This window comes from Platichthys flesus, chromosome 4 (assembly GCF_949316205.1).
Source record: "Platichthys flesus chromosome 4, fPlaFle2.1, whole genome shotgun sequence".
Classification (NCBI taxonomy): domain Eukaryota; kingdom Metazoa; phylum Chordata; class Actinopteri; order Pleuronectiformes; family Pleuronectidae; genus Platichthys; species Platichthys flesus.
In genome coordinates, this window is record NC_084948.1 from 1,186,966 (window position 1) to 1,210,655 (window position 23,690).

General features: G+C 41.6%; 2 long non-coding RNA genes across 2 annotated transcripts; both read left to right on the top strand.

Annotated features, from left to right (window-relative positions):
* Positions 1–9,460: 9,460 nt before the first annotated feature.
* LOC133951977 (uncharacterized) lies at positions 9,461–10,808 on the top strand. The gene is made up of 2 exons (XR_009920508.1): positions 9,461–9,610; positions 9,872–10,808. It is a non-coding gene; the product is annotated as an uncharacterized LOC133951977 (long non-coding RNA).
* Positions 10,809–20,563: 9,755 nt separating this feature from the next.
* Positions 20,564–21,892, top strand: LOC133951954 (uncharacterized). Its single transcript, XR_009920505.1, has 2 exons — positions 20,564–20,694; positions 20,956–21,892. It is a non-coding gene; the product is annotated as an uncharacterized LOC133951954 (long non-coding RNA).
* Positions 21,893–23,690: the final 1,798 nt, after the last annotated feature.

Here is a 23,690-nt window from a genome sequence, read left to right on the forward strand (position 1 = left end):
TGCCATCCTGATGACATATACACAGAAATTATGACTTGAAATTACAGCGCCCCCTGGTGGCTACAGGAAGTGACATGTTTTATACTTTGATGAACTGCTCCTGGCTGATTTACAATATACAGCTCAAATCAGATCAGTCAAGTCATTAGATCATGGTCAGAATTGTGACGTTTCCTCAAACCGTGTAAACATTGATGTGCGGCGAAGGATTTTCCTTCGCCAAAGGACACGATGTTATCATAACTCCACTGTGCATTGTCCTATCACTACAAAACTTCTGTCACATGGTCAGAGTCCAAGCCTGAACAGCTCTATGTGTCAATATTTCCTCAGTGTCATAGCGCCACCTACTGATTCGCCAGGAAACAGGAAGTACTTTGTTAATCCACTCTGCATTATCCAACCGGCTCCAAACTACTGACCTATGATCACAATACTGATCTGAACAGCTCCACATATAAATATTAGTTCAGGGTCATAGCGCCACCTACTGATCAGTGTGAAAATTAAGTTGTGTTAAAATTGTCCAATTGACACAAAATTTCTCACGCTACATCAGAGCGCCTACATGAACAGATATATATGTCTGTGCGTAATAATAGTGATGGCGCCACCTACTGGCAAACCTACTGCCGCAGAGCGCAAAACGCATGCAACGTGGAGAAGTGCATGCTCGATCGATGATGTGCGCTTGGTCATCGATCGCTCTCTCCACCGACCGCAACAGGCTTCAACGTGCGGGTGCTCGGGCCCGCAAGTGCTACAACGTAGCCCTAGTTATTATTATTTCCCTTTGGGGGGCTTTTTCAGGGTCTAGACATGCTCAAAAAGTTATGAAACTTTGCAGGAAATTCAAGGTCTGCGGATATTTTAGTATTCTGGAGTAATTGGAATTGGGCGTGGCAAAATGGCTCTACAGCGCCCCCTGGAACCAGCCCCTAGGTTTCCACATAACGGATTTTCATCAAAATCTGGATATAGGTGTATCGTGACCAGTCATGAAAAAAAGTCTCATGGAGCATTATGAAAAACGCAACAGGAAGTCCGCCATTTTGCTTTTAGTGGCCATTTTGGCAATATCCCACATTTTTACTTTTACGTACTTGTCCCAGGGCTTTCATCAGATCAACTTCAAATTCAGATGAGTGTCATCACAACAAGATGGAGATAAAAAATGATTGAGGGATTTTTTTTTTATCACACCGTGTGACCGTGGCATGGCGTTAAAAATTGGTTACACGCCATCAAAACACGGGCATCTGTATCTCAGACATACATGTTCCAATCAAGTCTAAACTAGACATGTAAGACAATAGTCCCCGCTTGATGACATCTATGCATAAATGATGACTTAAAACCGCAGCGCCCCCTGGTGGCAACAGGAAATGTCTTGTTTTTTGCTTGTCTTACACTTGGATGAATTTCTCCTCATCCACTGACCTCAACCATGTCAAACTGTATCAAATGGGTCCCAAGACATTGACAATGAAGACATAAGATTACCGTGACTTTTCGTCAAACGCCATATGAATGGCGTGGCATTAAAGTTCATCAACTCGCCGTGAAACACGAAATTGCTGTAACTTCAGTGTTCATGATTCTATCTCTCTCAAACTACATGTGTGTAACAACAGCCCCCCCCTGAAGATATTCATATGGTTTTAAGAAATGGGCGTGGCAAAAAAACTGACCAGCGCCCCCTATAGGGCAACCCCGGCACTACGATGGCCGACATTTATACAAATCTATCGGGACATGTGTCGTTTCATAACAAACAAAAAAATATCTTGGATAGGTATGCTTGACCAAACAGGGAGGCCGCCATTTTGGATTAAGTGGCCATTTTTTTTCCATATTCCACATTTTTACTTGATGCACTTGTCCCAGGGCTTTCATCAGATTAACTTCAAATTAAGATCAGTGCCATCACAACAAGATGGAGATAAAAATCGATTAAGAGATTGACCTTTCGTCACACCGTGTGACCGTGGCGTGGCGTCTTGAGTTTGATTAAACGCCATCAAAACACGAGGTTCTGTATCTCGGACATACATTGTCCAATCGAGTCCAAACTAGACATGTAAGACAAGGGTGCCATCCTGATGACATCTACACAGAAATTATGACTTGAAATTACAGCGCCCCCTGGTGGCTACAGGAAGTGACATGTTTTATACTTTGATGAACTGCTCCTGGCTGATTTACAATATACAGCTCAAATCAGATCAGTCAAGTCATTAGATCATGGTCAGAATTGTGACGTTTCCTCAAACCGTGTAAACATTGATGTGCGGCGAAGGATTTTCCTTCGCCAAAGGACACGATGTTATCATAACTCCACTGTGCATTGTCCTATCACTACAAAACTTCTGTCACATGGTCAGAGTCCAAGCCTGAACAGGTCTATGTGTCAATATTTCCTCAGTGTCATAGCGCCACCTACTGATTCGCCAGGAAACAGGAAGTACTTTGTTAATCCACTCTGCATTATCCAACCGGCTCCAAACTACTGACCTATGATCACAATCCTGATCTGAACAGCACCACATATGAATATTAGTTCAGGATCATAGCGCCACCTATTGATCAGTGTGAAAATTAAGTTGCGGAAACATTGTCCAATTGACACAAAATTTCTCACGCTACATCAGAGCGCCTACATGAACAGATATATATGTCTGTGCGTAATAATAGTGATGCCGCCACCTACTGGCAAACCTACTGCCGCAGAGCGCAAAACGCATGCAACGTGGAGAAGTGCATGCTCGATCGATGATGTGCGCTTGGTCATCGATCGCTCTCTCCACCGACCGCAACAGGCTTCAACGTGCGGGTGCTCGGGCCCGCAAGTGCTACAACGTAGCCCTAGTTATTATTATTATTATTATTATTAGGGCCCGAGCACCGAATGGTGAGAGGCCCTTTTGAATCTGTAAGGATTTTTATTATTATTATTATTATTATTATTATTATTATTATTATTATTATTATTATTTCCCTTTGGGGGGCTTTTTCAGGGTCTAGACATGCTCAAAAAGTTATGAAACTTTGCAGGAAATTCAAGGTCTGCGGATATTTTAGTATTCTGGAGTAATTGGAATTGGGCGTGGCAAAATGGCTCGACAGCGCCCCCTGGAACCAGCCCCTAGGTTTCCACATAACGGATTTTCATCAAAATCTGGATATAGGTGTATCGTGACCAGTCATGAAAAAAAGTCTCATGGAGCATTATGAAAAACGCAACAGGAAGTCCGCCATTTTGCTTTTAGTGGCCATTTTGGCAATATCCCACATTTTTACTTTTACGTACTTGTCCCAGGGCTTTCATCAGATCAACTTCAAATTCAGATGAGTGTCATCACAACAAGATGGAGATAAAAAATGATAGAGGGATTTTTTTTTTATCACACCGTGTGACCGTGGCATGGCGTTAAAAATTGGTTACACGCCATCAAAACACGGTTATCTGTATCTCGGACATACATGTTCCAATCAAGTCCAAACTAGACATGTAAGACAATAGTCCCCGCCTGATGGCATCTATGCATAAATGATGACTTAAAACCGCAGCGCACCCTGGTGGCAACAGGAAATGTCTTGTTTTTTGCTTGTCTTACACTTGGATGAATTTCTCCTCATCCACTGACCTCAACCATGTCAAACTGTATCAAATGGGTCCCAAGACATTGACAATGAAGACATAAGATTACCGTGACTTTTCGTCAAACGCCATATGAATGGCGTGGCATTAAAGTTCATCAACTCGCCGTGAAACACGAAATTGCTGTAACTTCAGTCTTCATGATTCTATCTCTCTCAAACTACCTGTGTGTAACAACAGCCCCCCCCTGAAGATATTCATATGGTTTTAAGAAATGGGCGTGGCAAAAAAACTGACCAGCGCCCCCTATAGGGCAACCCCGGCACTACGATGGCCGACATTTATACAAATCTATCGGGACATGTGTCGTTTCATAACAAACAAAAAAATATCTTGGATAGGTATGCTTGACCAAACAGGGAGGCCGCCATTTTGGATTAAGTGGCCATTTTTTTTCCATATTCCACATTTTTACTTGATGCACTTGTCCCAGGGCTTTCATCAGATTAACTTCAAATTAAGATCAGTGCCATCACAACAAGATGGAGATAAAAAGTGATTAAGAGAGTGACCTTTCGTCACACCGTGTGACCGTGGCGTGGCGTCTTGAGTTTGATTAAACGCCATCAAAACACGAGGTTCTGTATCTCGGACATACATTGTCCAATCGGGTCCAAACTAGACATGTAAGACAAGGGTGCCATCCTGATGACATCTACACAGAAATTATGACTTGAAATCACAGCGCCCCCTGGTGGCAACATGAAGTGACATGTTTTATACTTTGATGAACTGCTCCTGGCTGATTTACAATATACAGCTCAAATCAGCTCAGTCAAGTCATTAGATCATGGTCAGAATTCTGACGTTTCCTCAAACCGTGTAAACATTGATGTGCGGCGAAGGATCATCCTTCGCCAAAGGACACGATGTTTTCATAATTACACTGTGCATTGTCCTATCACTACCAAACTTCTGTCACATGATAAGAGTACAAGCCTGAACAGCTCTATGTGTCAATATTTCCTCAGTGTCATAGCGCCACCTACTGATTCACCAGGAAACAGGAAGTACTTTGTTAATCCACTCTGCATTATCCAACCGGCTCCAAACTACTGACCTATGATCACAATACTGATCTGAACAGCTCCATATATAAATATTAGTTCAGGGTCATAGCGCCACCTACTGATCAGTGTGAAAATTAAGTTGTGTTAACATTGTCCAATTGACACAAAATTGCTCATGCTACATCAGAGCGCCTACATGAACAGATATATATGTCTGTGCGTAATAATAGTGATGGCGCCACCTACTGGCAAACCTACTGCCGCAGAGCGCAAAACGCATGCAACGTGGAGAAGTGCATGCTCGATCGATGATGTGCGCTTGGTCATCGATCGCTCTCTCCACCGACCGCAACAGGCTTCAACGTGCGGGTGCTCGGGCCCGCAAGTGCTACAACGTAGCCCTAGTTATTATTATTTCCCTTTGGGGGGCTTTTTCAGGGTCTAGACATGCTCAAAAAGTTATGAAACTTTGCAGGAAATTCAAGGTCTGCGGATATTTTAGTATTCTGGAGTAATTGGAATTGGGCGTGGCAAAATGGCTCTACAGCGCCCCCTGGAACCAGCCCCTAGGTTTCCACATAACGGATTTTCATCAAAATCTGGATATAGGTGTATCGTGACCAGTCATGAAAAAAAGTCTCATGGAGCATTATGAAAAACGCAACAGGAAGTCCGCCATTTTGCTTTTAGTGGCCATTTTGGCAATATCCCACATTTTTACTTTTACGTACTTGTCCCAGGGCTTTCATCAGATCAATTTCAAATTCAGATGAGTGTCATCACAACAAGATGGAGATAAAAAATGATTGAGGGATTTTTTTTTTATCACACCGTGTGACCGTGGCATGGCGTTAAAAATTGGTAACACGCCATCAAAACACGGGCATCTGTATCTCGGACATACATGTTCCAATCAAGTCCAAACTAGACATGTAAGACAATAGTCCCCGCCTGATGACATCTATGCATAAATGATGACTTAAAACCGCAGCGCCCCCTGGTGGCAACAGGAAATGTCTTGTTTTTTGCTTGTCTTACACTTGGATGAATTTCTCCTCATCCACTGACCTCAACCATGTCAAACTGTATCAAATGGGTCCCAAGACATTGACAATGAAGACATAAGATTACCGTGACTTTTCGTCAAACGCCATATGAATGGCGTGGCATTAAAGTTCATCAACTCGCCGTGAAACACGAAATTGCTGTAACTTCAGTGTTCATGATTCTATCTCTCTCAAACTACATTTGTGTAACAACAGCCCCCCCCTGAAGATATTCATATGGTTTTAAGAAATGGGCGTGGCAAAAAAACTGACCAGCGCCCCCTATAGGGCAACCCCGGCACTACGATGGCCGACATTTATACAAATCTATCGGGACATGTGTCGTTTCATAACAAACAAAAAAATATCTTGGATAGGTATGCTTGACCAAACAGGGAGGCCGCCATTTTGGATTAAGTGGCCATTTTTTTCCCATATTCCACATTTTTACTTGATGCACTTGTCCCAGGGCTTTCATCAGATTAACTTCAAATTAAGATCAGTGCCATCACAACAAGATGGAGATAAAAAGTGATTAAGAGATTGACCTTTCGTCACACCGTGTGACCGTGGCGTGGCGTCTTGAGTTTGATTAAACGCCATCAAAACACGAGGTTCTGTATCTCGGACATACATTGTCCAATCGAGTCCAAACTAGACATGTAAGACAAGGGTGCCATCCTGATGACATCTACACAGAAATTATGACTTGAAATTACAGCGCCCCCTGGTGGCTACAGGAAGTGACATGTTTTATACTTTGATGAACTGCTCCTGGCTGATTTACAATATACAGCTCAAATCAGATCAGTCAAGTCATTAGATCATGGTCAGAATTGTGACGTTTCCTCAAACCGTGTAAACATTGATGTGCGGCGAAGGATTTTCCTTCGCCAAAGGACACGATGTTATCATAACTCCACTGTGCATTGTCCTATCACTACAAAACTTCTGTCACATGGTCAGAGTCCAAGCCTGAACAGCTCTATGTGTCAATATTTCCTCAGTGTCATAGCGCCACCTACTGATTCGCCAGGAAACAGGAAGTACTTTGTTAATCCACTCTGCATTATCCAACCGGCTCCAAACTACTGACCTATGATCATAATCCTGAATAGAACAGCTCCATATATGAATATTAGTTCAGGATCATAGCGCCACCTATTGATCAGTGTGAAAATTAAGTTGCGGAAACATTGTCCAATTGACACAAAATTTCTCACGCTACATCAGAGCGCCTACTTGAACAGATCTATATGTCTGTGCGTAATAATAGTGATGGCGCCACCTACTGGCAAACCTACTGCCGCAGAGCGCAAAACGCATGCAACGTGGAGAAGTGCATGCTCGATCGATGATGTGCGCTTGGTCATCGATCGCTCTCTCCACCGACCGCAACAGGCTTCAACGTGCGGGTGCTCGGGCCCGCAAGTGCTACAACGTAGCCCTAGTTAGGGCCCGAGCACCGAATGGTGAGAGGCCCTATTGAATCTGTAAGGATTTTTATTATTATTAGGGCCCGAGCACCGAAATCGGTGGGAGGCCCTATTGAAATTGAAATGATTATTATTATTATTATTATTATTATTTTTCTTAGCTTAAATGAATTGGCTTTTTGAGGGCTTTAATGTGCTCAAAAAGTTGTAGGAGTTTGCAGTAAATTCGAAGGCGGCGTAAAATTACGTATTCTGGAGTATTTTGAAAAGGGCGTGGCAAAATGGCTCAAGAGCGCCACCTACGGAAAAGCCCCTCATTTAGCATTCACCGATCCTCAAAAAAAACAAAGATTATTGTGTATCATGACTAGATGCACAAAAAAGTTCATCAGTGCATTATGAATAACGCAACAGGAAGCCCGCCAGTTTGACTTTAGTGGCCATTTTGGTCATATTCCATATTTTTTCTTTGATGTACTTGTCGTACAGCTTTCATCAGATCAACTTCAAATTTAGACGATCGTCATCACAACAAATTGGAGATCTAAAGTTATTGAAGGTTTACGTTTTAGCGAAACCGTCTGACCGTGGTGTGGCGTTAAAGTTTGATGAAACGCCATCAAAACACAAGCTTCCATATTTCAGACATATTTTGTCCAATTGAGTCCAAACTAGACACATTCGACAAGAGTCGCCACCAGAAGACATGGGTGCAGAAATTGTGACTTACAATCACAGCGCCCCCTGGTGGTAACGCGAAATATCTTGTTTTGGTACCTGTTATGTTTTTATGTACTACTCAGACAGCTTTCATCAGATCAACTTAAAAATTAGATGAGACTCTACAAAACAAGATGAAGATCTAAAGTTATCAGAATTTAAACTTTTCATCATACCGTGTGACCGTGGTGAGGTCTCAAAGTTCGACTAAACGCCAATATAAGCGAGCTTCTGTAACTTAGACATATTTTGTCCAATCGACTCCAAACTACACATATAAGACAAGAGTCGCGACCGGAAGACATCTACCTAGAAATCATGACTTAAAAGGAAAGCGCCCCCTGGTGGCATCAGGAAATGTCTTGTTTTGGTCATCTTACTCTTTGATGTATTTCCCTCCAGCCACTTTACTAAACCATGTCAAACTGTGTCAAATTGGTCTCAAGATATTGATAATGTAGGCATAACATTATTGTGACTTTTCATCATGCAGATTGTTAATGGCGTGGCATCAAAGTTCATCAGCTCACCATGACCAATGAAACCCATTTTAACAGAGTTACCCTGAACGCAGCATGAGACCGCTTTCGGTTTGTTACGTCTCACACTTGGATGTATTTCTCCTCATTCACTTTGCTAAACCATGTCAAACTGTGTCACATGGGTCTCAATATATTGATAATGTAGGCATAACATTGCTGTGAGTTTTCATCATGCGGATTATTCATAGCTTTGCAGCAGACTTCTTCAACTCGCCATGACAAACGAAGCTGCATTTAACACAGCTGCAAGTGAACGCCTCATGAGTTACGTCGTCACAAGCTGCGGAGCTGTGTATCACGAAGAACCGGAGAACGGTTGGCGAGTCTGGATGAGAGGACGGCGGCGGAGTCACTGTGGACGTTGTTCGCTCAGCAGGTTAGAGTGTGGGACTCAAAGCTTTTTTCCCCTCTCCCGTTGTGTCTTTTCCTGTGTGAACTCTGCCGCTCTCAACAGCAGCACTGGCTATGAGCTAGCTCCTGCTAGCTCCAACGAAGCATCTCTCAACTGCTACGTAAGTTAAACGGACACTTCTGACTGAATGTGATGATAAGCAAAAGAGACACTGTGGATGTGTGATGTGTTGTACTGCATTTGTTTGATCTGTTTACTAATACTAGCTCTAATAAATACTGTATAAATTATATTTTGCTCCTGAATTGAACTGTGTTAAAGGGGTTCACATGGAAAATATATGTTCAATTATGTAAAGGGTGATTTTTGTTACTATTATACTAATGGAGATTTAGCACTTGCTACACATTGTAAGAGCAGCTGTTCAAAGGAGCACTACGTCTTTTAAGGCTCTTTATTCAGAGTCACGGTGTTGATGTCCTGTCACGTGTTACAGTGAAAAATAACCGTGTCTCCCACCTTCAGTATTTAAATCGTTAATCTCAGACAGACTTCACTGAATTCTTTTGTTAAATATGAGTAAGTCATAGCCTTGTACCTTTACTAGAACAGACAGTGTCATACAGAGTTGTGGGCTTATATGCACTACCTATTTCCTAATCTGAAATGATTATGCTCTGATTAACTTTGAACTAATATTTTATTTTTACCATTTAAAAGTCTGTTAATTACTTAACCTGGCCCATGTATGACTTTACATATCTGTGTATTGGTTTCATGTTCCTCTAGAAGGTCCAACTTGACACACAACTTGAATCCAACCAGACTGAACACTGACTCCAGGTACAGACCTGATTTCATTACTTAAAAACAATCAAAGTATTGCACATAATACATAATGTATTAAATTATAATGCAATACTTTTAATGTGAAATAGCTCCATTAAAAACATTCATTGTCATGGTAGTGCACGTTTTAATCCAAAAGCATATTCAAATACACAGTTGAATATCCACAGAAAATAAGATTACACACTTTGTTCATATGTAACTCTTCCTCTACAATAATGACGATCACTTTCATGTTTCCTATCATTTTATTAGGGACAGACGAGCCTGAAGGACACAGCTGTGATGACCATGTTCTGTCTCTTATGGCAAAGCAGAAATATAAAACACTGGGTTCTTATCTAAAGTGTATCAAATCAGATCTCCACCATGTTGCTGCTGAGGACATCAGGTGCTGCAGTTCTTCATCTATGAAGAGAAAAAACGCACTGTTAAAGAATGTTTTGTGTTGTGTATAAAGCACAACAGATTTCAGATAGAACTGTTGTACTGTGGTCTTGGTTTATATCCTCATGGTGAAATGTACATATTTTAAGTCCCTTCTGATAAAAGTGCTGAAAGAAATACAACATTGTACAAATACATAAAATGTCTTTCTACCTCATCAGTACTATTCAAGGTGATAATCTCCCACAGACCTATTGATAACAGTCCAAATCAAGTCTTTCCACTTCTCTCAGTGTGAAAACATAATTCTATAATTAATTTGAGAACTGTTTACAACACTGATGTGTGGAGATTAAAATCATACCTAAACTGTCTAATTCACTGTAAAACTCCATGACATTCGCAGGCCATCTGTAGTTAAGGGAGCAACGCATGGAGTGATGTGTAGATTACTAGTTTGATGATGCATGAGGAGAGGCGGTGGTCGAGTGGCAGAAACTTGGACTATGGGCAGAGAAGGTCTCTGGTTCGTCTTTGGTTCGACTCCATGGAGAGACAACAAAAGTCGAACCTGGATTGATCTGTCCAAAAATCCAAGAGTCTCCCTACCCTCTCTAGTGCCCATGAGCAAGGCACCTCACTCCCCCAACATCTGCTCCCCCGAGCGCCGTACATGGTCGCTCACTGCTCTGTGTGTCCTGCACCAGATGGGTAAAAAGCAGCGATTAAATTTCCCTACCTGCATGAGTGTGCCTTTGCATGTCTGTGCATGTGTTTGGGATGAATAAATGGATTTTAATCTTAATCTTTTAATCTTAATCAGTTGTCTTCCAGTTGACCAGCATGAAGCTGCAGATCTCCACCATGTTGCTGCTGGGGACATCAGGAGCTGCATTAATGAGGAGCAGAAGCGTACTGTTATGAATGTTTTGTGTTGTTTATGAAGCACTACTTATTTCAGCTAGAACCGATGTACTAGGGTCTGGGTTTGTATCCTAATGGTTAAATGCACATACTTTAAATCGCTTTTGATAAAACGTGACAAAGAAATACAACATTGTACACATAGATAAAATGTCTTTCTACCTCATCTGTAATATTCAAGGTGATGATCTCCCACAGAGCTGTTGATAACAGTCCACATCAAGTCTCTCCACTTCCCTCAGTGTGAAAACATAATTATATAATTAATTGGAGAAGTGTTTACAACACTGATGTGTGGACATTATAATGTTATCACTACTGTCTAATTCACTCTACAACTCCATGACAGACTAAATAAACGATGTGAAAATAGTAATGGCGGATATACCATCCTGTATCAGAATATTGGTGAAACAGTTACTATCACATGAAACGTACACGTGTAGCGTATTGATAGTAACTCATTTAAAAAAATAATGTCACAACCAAAACAAGACTGTCGAGTTATCTTGCTTCAATCTGTTCATTAGACGTGATAAATAAACGGTAACTTTTATAACAATTACATATTACAAAAAACTTGAGGCATGTAAGCATATGATGATAGATAAAGCAATAGGTTATGTTGGATAGTTTCAAGGTTACTTACCTCTAGTTCAGCACCAGCGGCTGGCCAGAAGAAGTGGAGCGATCTTCCTTGCCGCACAGGGCAAACGCAGGCAATGTGGAGACGAGCGCTTGGTCATCGAACGTTCTCTTTTCCCCGACCGCAACAGACTTGAAATTGCCTGTGCTCGGGCCCGTTAGTGCTACAACGTAGCCCTAGTTAGGGCCCGAGCACCGAATGGTGAGAGGCCCTATTGAATCTGTAAGGATTTTTATTATTATTATTATTATTATTATTATTATTAGGGCCCGAGCACCGAATGGTGAGAGGCCCTATTGAATCTGTAAGGATTTTTATTATTATTATTATTATTATTATTATTTCCCTTTGGGGGGCTTTTTCAGGGTCTAGACATGCTCAAAAAGTTATGAAACTTTGCAGGAAATTCAAGGTCTGCGGATATTTTAGTATTCTGGAGTAATTGGAATTGGGCGTGGCAAAATGGCTCTACAGCGCCCCCTGGAACCAGCCCCTAGGTTTCCACATAACGGATTTTCATCAAAATCTGGATATAGGTGTATCGTGACCAGTCATGAAAAAAAGTCTCATGGAGCATTATGAAAAACGCAACAGGAAGTCCGCCATTTTGCTTTTAGTGGCCATTTTGGCAATATCCCACATTTTTACTTTTACGTACTTGTCCCAGGGCTTTCATCAGATCAACTTCAAATTCAGATGAGTGTCATCACAACAAGATGGAGATAAAAAATGATTGACGGATTTTTTTTTTATCACACCGTGTGACCGTGGCATGGCGTTAAAAATTGGTTACACGCCATCAAAACACGGGCATCTGTATCTCGGACATACATGTTCCAATCAAGTCCAAACCAGACATGTAAGACAATAGTCCCCGCCTGATGACATCTATGCATAAATGATGACTTAAAACCGCAGCGCCCCCTGGTGGCAACAGGAAATGTCTTGTTTTTTGCTTGTCTTACACTTGGATGAATTTCTCCTCATCCACTGACCTCAACCATGTCAAACTGTATCAAATGGGTCCCAAGACATTGACAATGAAGACATAAGATTACCGTGACTTTTCGTCAAACGCCATATGAATGGCGTGGCATTACAGTTCATCAACTCGCCGTGAAACACGAAATTGCTGTAACTTCAGTGTTCATGATTCTATCTCTCTCAAACTACATGTGTGTAACAACAGCCCCCCCCTGAAGATATTCATATGGTTTTAAGAAATGGGCGTGGCAAAAAAACTGACCAGCGCCCCCTATAGGGCAACCCCGGCACTACGATGGCCGACATTTATACAAATCTATCTGGACATGTGTCGTTTCATAACAAACAAAAAAATATCTTGGATAGGTATGCTTGACCAAACAGGGAGGCCGCCATTTTGGATTAAGTGGCCATTTTTTTTCCATATTCCACATTTTTACTTGATGCACTTGTCCCAGGGCTTTCATCAGATTAACTTCAAATTAAGATCAGTGCCATCACAACAAGATGGAGATAAAAAGTGATTAAGAGATTGACCTTTCGTCACACCGTGTGACCGTGGCGTGGCGTCTTGAGTTTGATTAAACGCCATCAAAACACGAGGTTCTGTATCTCGGACATACATTGTCCAATCGAGTCCAAACTAGACATGTAAGACAAGGGTGCCATCCTGATGACTTCTACACAGAAATTATGACTTGAAATCACAGCGCCCCCTGGTGGCAACATGAAGTGACATGTTTTATACTTTGATGAACTGCTCCTGGCTGATTTACAATATATAGCTCAAATCAGCTCAGTCAAGTCATTAGATCATGGTCAGAATTGTGACGTTTCCTCAAACCGTGTAAACATTGATGTGCGGCGAAGGATTTTCCTTCGCCAAAGGACACGATGTTATCATAACTCCACTGTGCATTGTCCTATCACTACAAAACTTCTGTCACATGGTCAGAGTCCAAGCCTGAACAGCTCTATGTGTCAATATTTCCTCAGTGTCATAGCGCCACCTACTGATTCGCCAGGAAACAGGAAGTACTTTGTTAATCCACTCTGCATTATCCAACCGGCTCCAAACTACTGACCTATGATCACAATCCTGAATAGAACAGCTCCATATATGAATATTAGTTCAGGATCATAGCGCCACCTATTGATCAGTGTGAAAATTAAGTTGCGGAAACATTGTCCAATTGACACAAAATTTCTCACGCTACATCAGAGCGCCTACTTGAACAGATCTATATGTCTGTGCGTAATAATAGTGATGGCGCCACCTACTGGCAAACCTACTGCCGCAGAGCGCAAAACGCATGCAACGTGGAGAAGTGCATGCTCGATCGATGATGTGCGCTTGGTCATCGATCGCTCTCTCCACCGACCGCAACAGGCTTCAACGTGCGGGTGCTCGGGCCCGCCAGTGCTACAACGTAGCCCTAGTTATTATTATTATTATTATTATTTCCCTTTGGGGGGCTTTTTCAGGGTCTAGACATGCTCAAAAAGTTATGAAACTTTGCAGGAAATTCAAGGTCTGTGGATATTTTAGTATTCTGGAGTAATTGGAATTGGGCGTGGCAAAATGGCTCTACAGCGCCCCCTGGAACCAGCCCCTAGGTTTCCACATAACGGATTTTCATCAAAATCTGGATATAGGTGTATCGTGACCAGTCATGAAAAAAAGTCTCATGGAGCATTATGAAAAACGCAACAGGAAGTCCGCCATTTTGCTTTTAGTGGCCATTTTGGCAATATCCCACATTTTTACTTTTACGTACTTGTCCCAGGGCTTTCATCAGATCAACTTCAAATTCAGATGAGTGTCATCACAACAAGATGGAGATAAAAAATGATTGAGGGATTTTTTTTTTATCACACCGTGTGACCGTGGCATGGCGTTAAAAATTGGTTACACGCCATCAAAACACGGGCATCTGTATCTCGGACATACATGTTCCAATCAAGTCCAAACTAGACATGTAAGACAATAGTCCCCGCCTGATGACATCTATGCATAAATGATGACTTAAAACCGCAGCGCCCCCTGGTGGCAACAGGAAATGTCTTGTTTTTTGCTTGTCTTACACTTGGATGAATTTCTCCTCATCCACTGACCTCAACCATGTCAAACTGTATCAAATGGGTCCCAAGACATTGACAATGAAGACATAAGATTACCGTGACTTTTCGTCAAACGCCATATGAATGGCGTGGCATTAAAGTTCATCAACTCGCCGTGAAACACGAAATTGCTGTAACTTCAGTGTTCATGATTCTATCTCTCTCAAACTACATGTGTGTAACAACAGCCCCCCCCTGAAGATATTCATATGGTTTTAAGAAATGGGCGTGGCAAAAAAACTGACCAGCGCCCCCTATAGGGCAACCCCGGCACTACGATGGCCGACATTTATACAAATCTATCGGGACATGTGTCGTTTCATAACAAACAAAAAAATATCTTGGATAGGTATGCTTGACCAAACAGGGAGGCCGCCATTTTGGATTAAGTGGCCATTTTTTTTCCATATTCCACATTTTTACTTGATGCACTTGTCCCAGGGCTTTCATCAGATTAACTTCAAATTAAGATCAGTGCCATCACAACAAGATGGAGATAAAAAGTGATTAAGAGATTGACCTTTCGTCACACCGTGTGACCGTGGCGTGGCGTCTTGAGTTTGATTAAACGCCATCAAAACACAAGGTTCTGTATCTCGGACATACATTGTCCAATCGAGTCCAAACTAGACATGTAAGACAAGGGTGCCATCCTGATGACATCTACACAGAAATTATGACTTGAAATTACAGCGCCCCCTGGTGGCTACAGGAAGTGACATGTTTTATACTTTGATGAACTGCTCCTGGCTGATTTACAATATACAGCTCAAATCAGATCAGTCAAGTCATTAGATCATGGTCAGAATTGTGACGTTTCCTCAAACCGTGTAAACATTGATGTGCGGCGAAGGATTTTCCTTCGCCAAAGGACACGATGTTATCATAACTCCACTGTGCATTGTCCTATCACTACAAAACTTCTGTCACATGGTCAGAGTCCAAGCCTGAACAGCTCTATGTGTCAATATTTCCTCAGTGTCATAGCGCCACCTACTGATTCGCCAGGAAACAGGAAGTACTTTGTTAATCCACTCTGCATTATCCAACCGGCTCCAAACTACTGACCTATGATCACAATCCTGAATAGAACAGCTCCATATATGAATATTAGTTCAGGATCATAGCGCCACCTATTCATCAGTGTGAAAATTAAGTTGCGGAAACATTGTCCAATTGACACAAAATTTCTCACGCTACATCAGAGCGCCTACTTGAACAGATCTATATGTCTGTGCGTAATAATAGTGATGGCGCCACCTACTGGCAAACCTACTGCCGCAGAGCGCAAAACGCATGCAACGTGGAGAAGTGCATGCTCGATCGATGATGTGCGCTTGGTCATCGATCGCTCTCTCCACCGACCGCAACAGGCTTCAACGTGCGGGTGCTCGGGCCCGCAAGTGCTACAACGTAGCCCTAGTTAGGGCCCGAGCACCGAATGGTGAGAGGCCCTATTGAATCTGTAAGGATTTTTATTATTATTATTAGGGCCCGAGCACCGAATGGTGAGAGGCCCTATTGAATCTGTAAGGATTTTTATTATTATTATTATTATTTCCCTTTGGGGGGCTTTTTCAGGGTCTAGACATGCTCAAAAAGTTATGAAACTTTGCAGGAAATTCAAGGTCTGCGGATATTTTAGTATTCTGGAGTAATTGGAATTGGGCGTGGCAAAATGGCTCTACAGCGCCCCCTGGAACCAGCCCCTAGGTTTCCACATAACGGATTTTCATCAAAATCTGGATATAGGTGTATCGTGACCAGTCATGAAAAAAAGTCTCATGGAGCATTATGAAAAACGCAACAGGAAGTCCGCCATTTTGCTTTTAGTGGCCATTTTGGCAATATCCCACATTTTTACTTTTACGTACTTGTCCCAGGGCTTTCATCAGATCAACTTCAAATTCAGATGAGTGTCATCACAACAAGATGGAGTTAAAAAATGATTGAGGGATTTTTTTTTTATCACACCGTGTGACCGTGGCATGGCGTTAAAAATTGGTTACACGCCATCAAAACACGGGCATCTGTATCTCGGACATACATGTTCCAATCAAGTCCAAACTAGACATGTAAGACAATAGTCCCCGCCTGATGACATCTATGCATAAATGATGACTTAAAACCGCAGCGCCCCCTGGTGGCAACAGGAAATGTCTTGTTTTTTGCTTGTCTTACACTTGGATGAATTTCTCCTCATCCACTGACCTCAACCATGTCAAACTGTATCAAATGGGTCCCAAGACATTGACAATGAAGACATAAGATTACCGTGACTTTTCGTCAAACGCCATATGAATGGCGTGGCATTAAATGTCATCAAATCGCCGTGAAACACGAAATTGCTGTAACTTCAGTGTTCATGATTCTATCTCTCTCAAACTACATGTGTGTAACAACAGCCCCCCCCTGAAGATATTCATATGGTTTTAAGAAATGGGCGTGGCAAAAAAACTGACCAGCGCCCCCTATAGGGCAACCCCGGCACTACGATGGCCGACATTTATACAAATCTATCGGGACATGTGTCGTTTCATAACAAACAAAAAAATATCTTGGATAGGTATGCTTGACCAAACAGGGAGGCCGCCATTTTGGATTAAGTGGCCATTTTTTTCCCATATTCCACATTTTTACTTGATGCACTTGTCCCAGGGCTTTCATCAGATTAACTTCAAATTAAGATCAGTGCCATCACAACAAGATGGAGATAAAAAGTGATTAAGAGATTGACCTTTCGTCACACCGTGTGACCGTGGCGTGGCGTCTTGAGTTTGATTAAACGCCATCAAAACACGAGGTTCTGTATCTCGGACATACATTGTCCAATCGAGTCCAAACTAGACATGTAAGACAAGGGTGCCATCCTGATGACATCTACACAGAAATTATGACTTGAAATTACAGCGCCCCCTGGTGGCTACAGGAAGTGACAAGTTTTATACTTTGATGAACTGCTCCTGGCTGATTTACAATATACAGCTCAAATCAGATCAGTCAAGTCATTAGATCATGGTCAGAATTGTGACGTTTCCTCAAACCGTGTAAACATTGATGTGCGGCGAAGGATTTTCCTTCGCCAAAGGACACGATGTTATCATAACTCCACTGTGCATTGTCCTATCACTACAAAACTTCTGTCACATGGTCAGAGTCCAAGCCTGAACAGCTCTATGTGTCAATATTTCCTCAGTGTCATAGCGCCACCTACTGATTCGCCAGGAAACAGGAAGTACTTTGTTAATCCACTCTGCATTATCCAACCGGCTCCAAACTACTGACCTATGATCACAATCCTGAATAGAACAGCTCCATGTATGAATATTAGTTCAAGATCATAGCGCCACCTATTGATCAGTGTGAAAATTAAGTTGCGGAAACATTGTCCAATTGACACAAAATTGCTCACGCTACATCAGAGCGCCTACATGAACAGATATATATGTCTGTGCGTAATAATAGTGATGGCGCCACCTACTGGCAAACCTACTGCCGCAGAGCGCAAAACGCATGCAACGTGGAGAAGTGCATGCTCGATCGATGATGTGCGCTTGGTCATCGATCGCTCTCTCCACCGACCGCAACAGGCTTCAACGTGCGGGTGCTCGGGCCCGCAAGTGCTACAACGTAGCCCTAGTTATTAGGGCCCGAGCACCGAAATCGGTGAGAGGACCTATTGAAATTGAAAAGATTATTATTATTATTATTTTTCTTCGCTCAGTGAATTGGCTTTTTGAGGGCTTTAACGTGCTCAAAAAGTTTCTAAAGTGTACAGTAAATTACAAATGTGTGCAAGTTTACGTATTCTGGAGTATTTTGAAAAGGGCGTGGCAAAATGGCTCAAGAGCGCCACCTACGGAAAAGCCCCTCATTTAGCATTCACCGATCCTCAAAAAAAACAAAGATTATTGTGTATCATGACTAGATGCACAAAAAAGTCCATCAGTGCATTATGAATAACGCAACAGGAAGCCCGCCAGTTTGACTTTAGTGGCCATTTTGGTCATATTCCATATTTTTTCTTTGATGTACTTGTCGTACAGCTTTCATCAGATCAACTTCAAATTTAGACGATCGTCATCACAACAAATTGGAGATCTAAAGTTATTGAAGGATTACGTTTTAGCAAAACCGTCTGACCGTGGTGTGGCGTTAAAGTTTGATGAAACGCCATCAAAACACAAGCTTCCATATTTCAGACATATTTTGTCCAATTGAGTCCAAACTAGACACATTCGACAAGAGTCGCCACCAGAAGACATGGGTGCAGAAATTGTGACTTACAATCACAGCGCCCCCTGGTGGTAACGCGAAATGTCTTATTTTGGTACGTGTTATGTTTTTATGTACTACTCAGACAGCTTTCATCAGATCAACTTAAAAATTAGATGAGACTCTACAAAACAAGATGAAGATCTAAAGTTATCAGAATTTAAACTTTTCATCATACCGTGTGACCGTGGTGAGGTCTCAAAGTTCGACTAAACGCCAATATAAGCGAGCTTCTGTAACTTAGACATATTTTGTCCAATCGACTCCAAACTACACATATAAGACAAGAGTCGCGACCGGAAGACATCTACCTAGAAATCATGACTTAAAAGGAAAGCGCCCCCTGGTGGCATCAGGAAATGTCTTGTTTTGGTCATCTTACTCTTTGATGTATTTCCCTCCAGCCACTTTACTAAACCATGTCAAACTGTGTCAAATTGGTCTCAAGATATTGATAATGTAGGCATAACATTATTGTGACTTTTCATCATGCAGATTGTTAATGGCGTGGCATCAAAGTTCATCAGCTCATCATGACCTATGAAACCCATTTTAACAGAGTTACCCTGAACGCAGCATGAGACCGCTTTCGGTTTGTTACGTCTCACACTTGGATGTATTTCTCCTCATTCACTTTGCTAAACCATGTCAAACTGTGTCACATGGGTCTCAATATATTGATAATGTAGGCATAACATTGCTGTGAGTTTTCATCATGCGGATTATTCATAGCTTTGCAGCAGACTTCTTCAACTCGCCATGACAAACGAAGCTGCATTTAACACAGCTGCAAGTGAACGCCTCATGAGACGTTACGTCGTCACAAGCTGCGGAGCTGTGTATCACGAAGAACCGGAGAACGGTTGGCGAGTCTGGATGAGAGGACGGCGGCGGAGTCACTGTGGACGTTGTTCGCTCAGCAGGTTAGAGTGTGGGACTCAAAGCTTTTTTCCCCCGTCCGTCGTGTCTTTTCCTGTGTGAACTCTGCCGCTCTCAACAGCAGCACTGGCTATGAGCTAGCTCCTGCTACCTCCAACGAAGCATCTCTCAACTGCTACGTAAGTTAAACGGACACTTCTGACTGACTGTGATGATAAGCAAAAGAGACACTGTGGATGTGTGATGTGTTGTACTGCATTTGTTTGATCTGTTTACTAATACTAGCTCTAATAAATACTGTATAAATTATATTTTGCTCCTGAATTGAACTGTGTTAAAGGGGTTCACATGGAAAATATATGTTCAATTATGTAAAGGGTGATTTTTGTTACTATTATACTAATGGAGATTTAGCACTTGCTACACATTGTAAGAGCAGCTGTTCAAAGGAGCACTACGTCTTTTAAGGCTCTTTATTCAGAGTCACGGTGTTGATGTCCTGTCACGTGTTACAGTGAAAAATAACCGTGTCTCCCACCTTCAGTATTTAAATCGTTAATCTCAGACAGACTTCACTGAATTCTTTTGTTAAATATGAGTAAGTCATAGCCTTGTAACTTTACTAGAACAGACAGTGTCATACAGAGTTGTGGGTTTATATGCACTACCTATTTCCTAATCTGAAATGATTATGCTCTGATTAACTTTGAACTAATATTTTATTTTTACCATTTAAAAGTCTGTTAATTACTTAACCTGGCCCATGTATGACTTTACATATCTGTGTATTGGTTTCATGTTCCTCTAGAAGGTCCAACTTGACACACAACTTGAATCCAACCAGACTGAACACTGACTCCAGGTACAGACCTGATTTCATTACTTAAAAACAATCAAAGTATTGCACATAATACATAATGTATTAAATTATAATGCAATACTTTTAATGTGAAATAGCTCCATTAAAAACATTCATTGTCATGGTAGTGCACGTTTTAATCCAAAAGCATATTCAAATACACAGTTGAATATCCACAGAAAATAAGATTACACACTTTGTTCATATGTAACTCTTCCTCTACAATAATGACGATCACTTTCATGTTTCCTATCATTTTATTAGGGACAGACGAGCCTGAAGGACACAGCTGTGATGACCATGTTCTGTCTCTTATGGCAAAGCAGAAATATAAAACACTGGGTTCTTATCTAAAGTGTATCAAATCAGATCTCCACCATGTTGCTGCTGAGGACATCAGGTGCTGCAGTTCTTCATCTATGAAGAGAAAAAACGCACTGTTAAAGAATGTTTTGTGTTGTGTATAAAGCACAACAGATTTCAGATAGAACTGTTGTACTGTGGTCTTGGTTTATATCCTCATGGTGAAATGTACATATTTTAAGTCCCTTCTGATAAAAGTGCTGAAAGAAATACAACATTGTACAAATACATAAAATGTCTTTCTACCTCATCAGTACTATTCAAGGTGATAATCTCCCACAGACCTATTGATAACAGTCCAAATCAAGTCTTTCCACTTCTCTCAGTGTGAAAACATAATTCTATAATTAATTTGAGAACTGTTTACAACACTGATGTGTGGAGATTAAAATCATACCTAAACTGTCTAATTCACTGTAAAACTCCATGACATTCGCAGGCCATCTGTAGTTAAGGGAGCAACGCATGGAGTGATGTGTAGATTACTAGTTTGATGATGCATGAGGAGAGGCGGTGGTCGAGTGGCAGAAACTTGGACTATGGGCAGAGAAGGTCTCTGGTTCGTCTTTGGTTCGACTCCATGGAGAGACAACAAAAGTCGAACCTGGATTGATCTGTCCAAAAATCCAAGAGTCTCCCTACCCTCTCTAGTGCCCATGAGCAAGGCACCTCACTCCCCCAACATCTGCTCCCCCGAGCGCCGTACATGGTCGCTCACTGCTCTGTGTGTCCTGCACCAGATGGGTAAAAAGCAGCGATTAAATTTCCCTACCTGCATGAGTGTGCCTTTGCATGTCTGTGCATGTGTTTGGGATGAATAAATGGATTTTAATCTTAATCTTTTAATCTTAATCAGTTGTCTTCCAGTTGACCAGCATGAAGCTGCAGATCTCCACCATGTTGCTGCTGGGGACATCAGGAGCTGCATTAATGAGGAGCAGAAGCGTACTGTTATGAATGTTTTGTGTTGTTTATGAAGCACTACTTATTTCAGCTAGAACCGATGTACTAGGGTCTGGGTTTGTATCCTAATGGTTAAATGCACATACTTTAAATCGCTTTTGATAAAACGTGACAAAGAAATACAACATTGTACACATAGATAAAATGTCTTTCTACCTCATCTGTAATATTCAAGGTGATGATCTCCCACAGAGCTGTTGATAACAGTCCACATCAAGTCTCTCCACTTCCCTCAGTGTGAAAACATAATTATATAATTAATTGGAGAAGTGTTTACAACACTGATGTGTGGACATTATAATGTTATCACTACTGTCTAATTCACTCTACAACTCCATGACAGACTAAATAAACAATGTGAAAATAGTAATGGCGGATATACCATCCTGTATCAGAATATTGGTGAAACAGTTACTATCACATGAAACGTACACGTGTAGCGTATTGATAGTAACTCATTAAAAAAAATAATGTCACAACCAAAACAAGACTGTCGAGTTATCTTGCTTCAATCTGTTCATTAGAAGTGATAAATAAACGGTAACTTTTATAACAATTACATATTACAAAAAACTTGAGGCATGTAAGCATATGATGATAGATAAAGCAATAGGTTATGTTGGATAGTTTCAAGGTTACTTACCTCTAGTTCAGCACCAGCGGCTGGCCAGAAGAAGTGGAGCGATCTTCCTTGCCGCACAGGGCAAACGCAGGCAATGTGGAGACGAGCGCTTGGTCATCGAACGTTCTCTCTTCCCCGACCGCAACAGACTTGAAATTGCCTGTGCTCGGGCCCGTTAGTGCTACAACGTAGCCCTAGTTATTATTATTATTATTTCCCTTTGGGGGGCTTTTTCAGGGTCTAGACATGCTCAAAAAGTTATGAAACTTTGCAGGAAATTCAAGGTCTGCGGATATTTTAGTATTCTGGAGTAATTGGAATTGGGCGTGGCAAAATGGCTCTACAGCGCCCCCTGGAACCAGCCCCTAGGTTTCCACATAACGGATTTTCATCAAAATCTGGATATAGGTGTATCGTGACCAGTCATGAAAAAAAGTCTCATGGAGCATTATGAAAAACGCAACAGGAAGTCCGCCATTTTGCTTTTAGTGGCCATTTTGGCAATATCCCACATTTTTACTTTTACGTACTTGTCCCAGGGCTTTCATCAGATCAACTTCAAATTCAGATGAGTGTCATCACAACAAGATGGAGATAAAAAATGATTGAGGGATTTTTTTTTTATCACACCGTGTGACCGTGGCATGGCGTTAAAAATTGGTTACACGCCATCAAAACACGGGCATCTGTATCTCGGACATACATGTTCCAATCAAGTCCAAACTAGACATGTAAGACAATAGTCCCCGCCTGATGACATCTATGCATAAATGATGACTTAAAACCGCAGCGCCCCCTGGTGGCAACAGGAAATGTCTTGTTTTTTGCTTGTCTTACACTTGGATGAATTTCTCCTCATCCACTGACCTCAACCATGTCAAACTGTATCAAATGGGTCCCAAGACATTGACAATGAAGACATAAGATTACCGTGACTTTTCGTCAAACGCCATATGAATGGCGTGGCATTAAAGTTCATCAACTCGCCGTGAAACACGAAATTGCTGTAACTTCAGTGTTCATGATTCTATCTCTCTCAAACTACATGTGT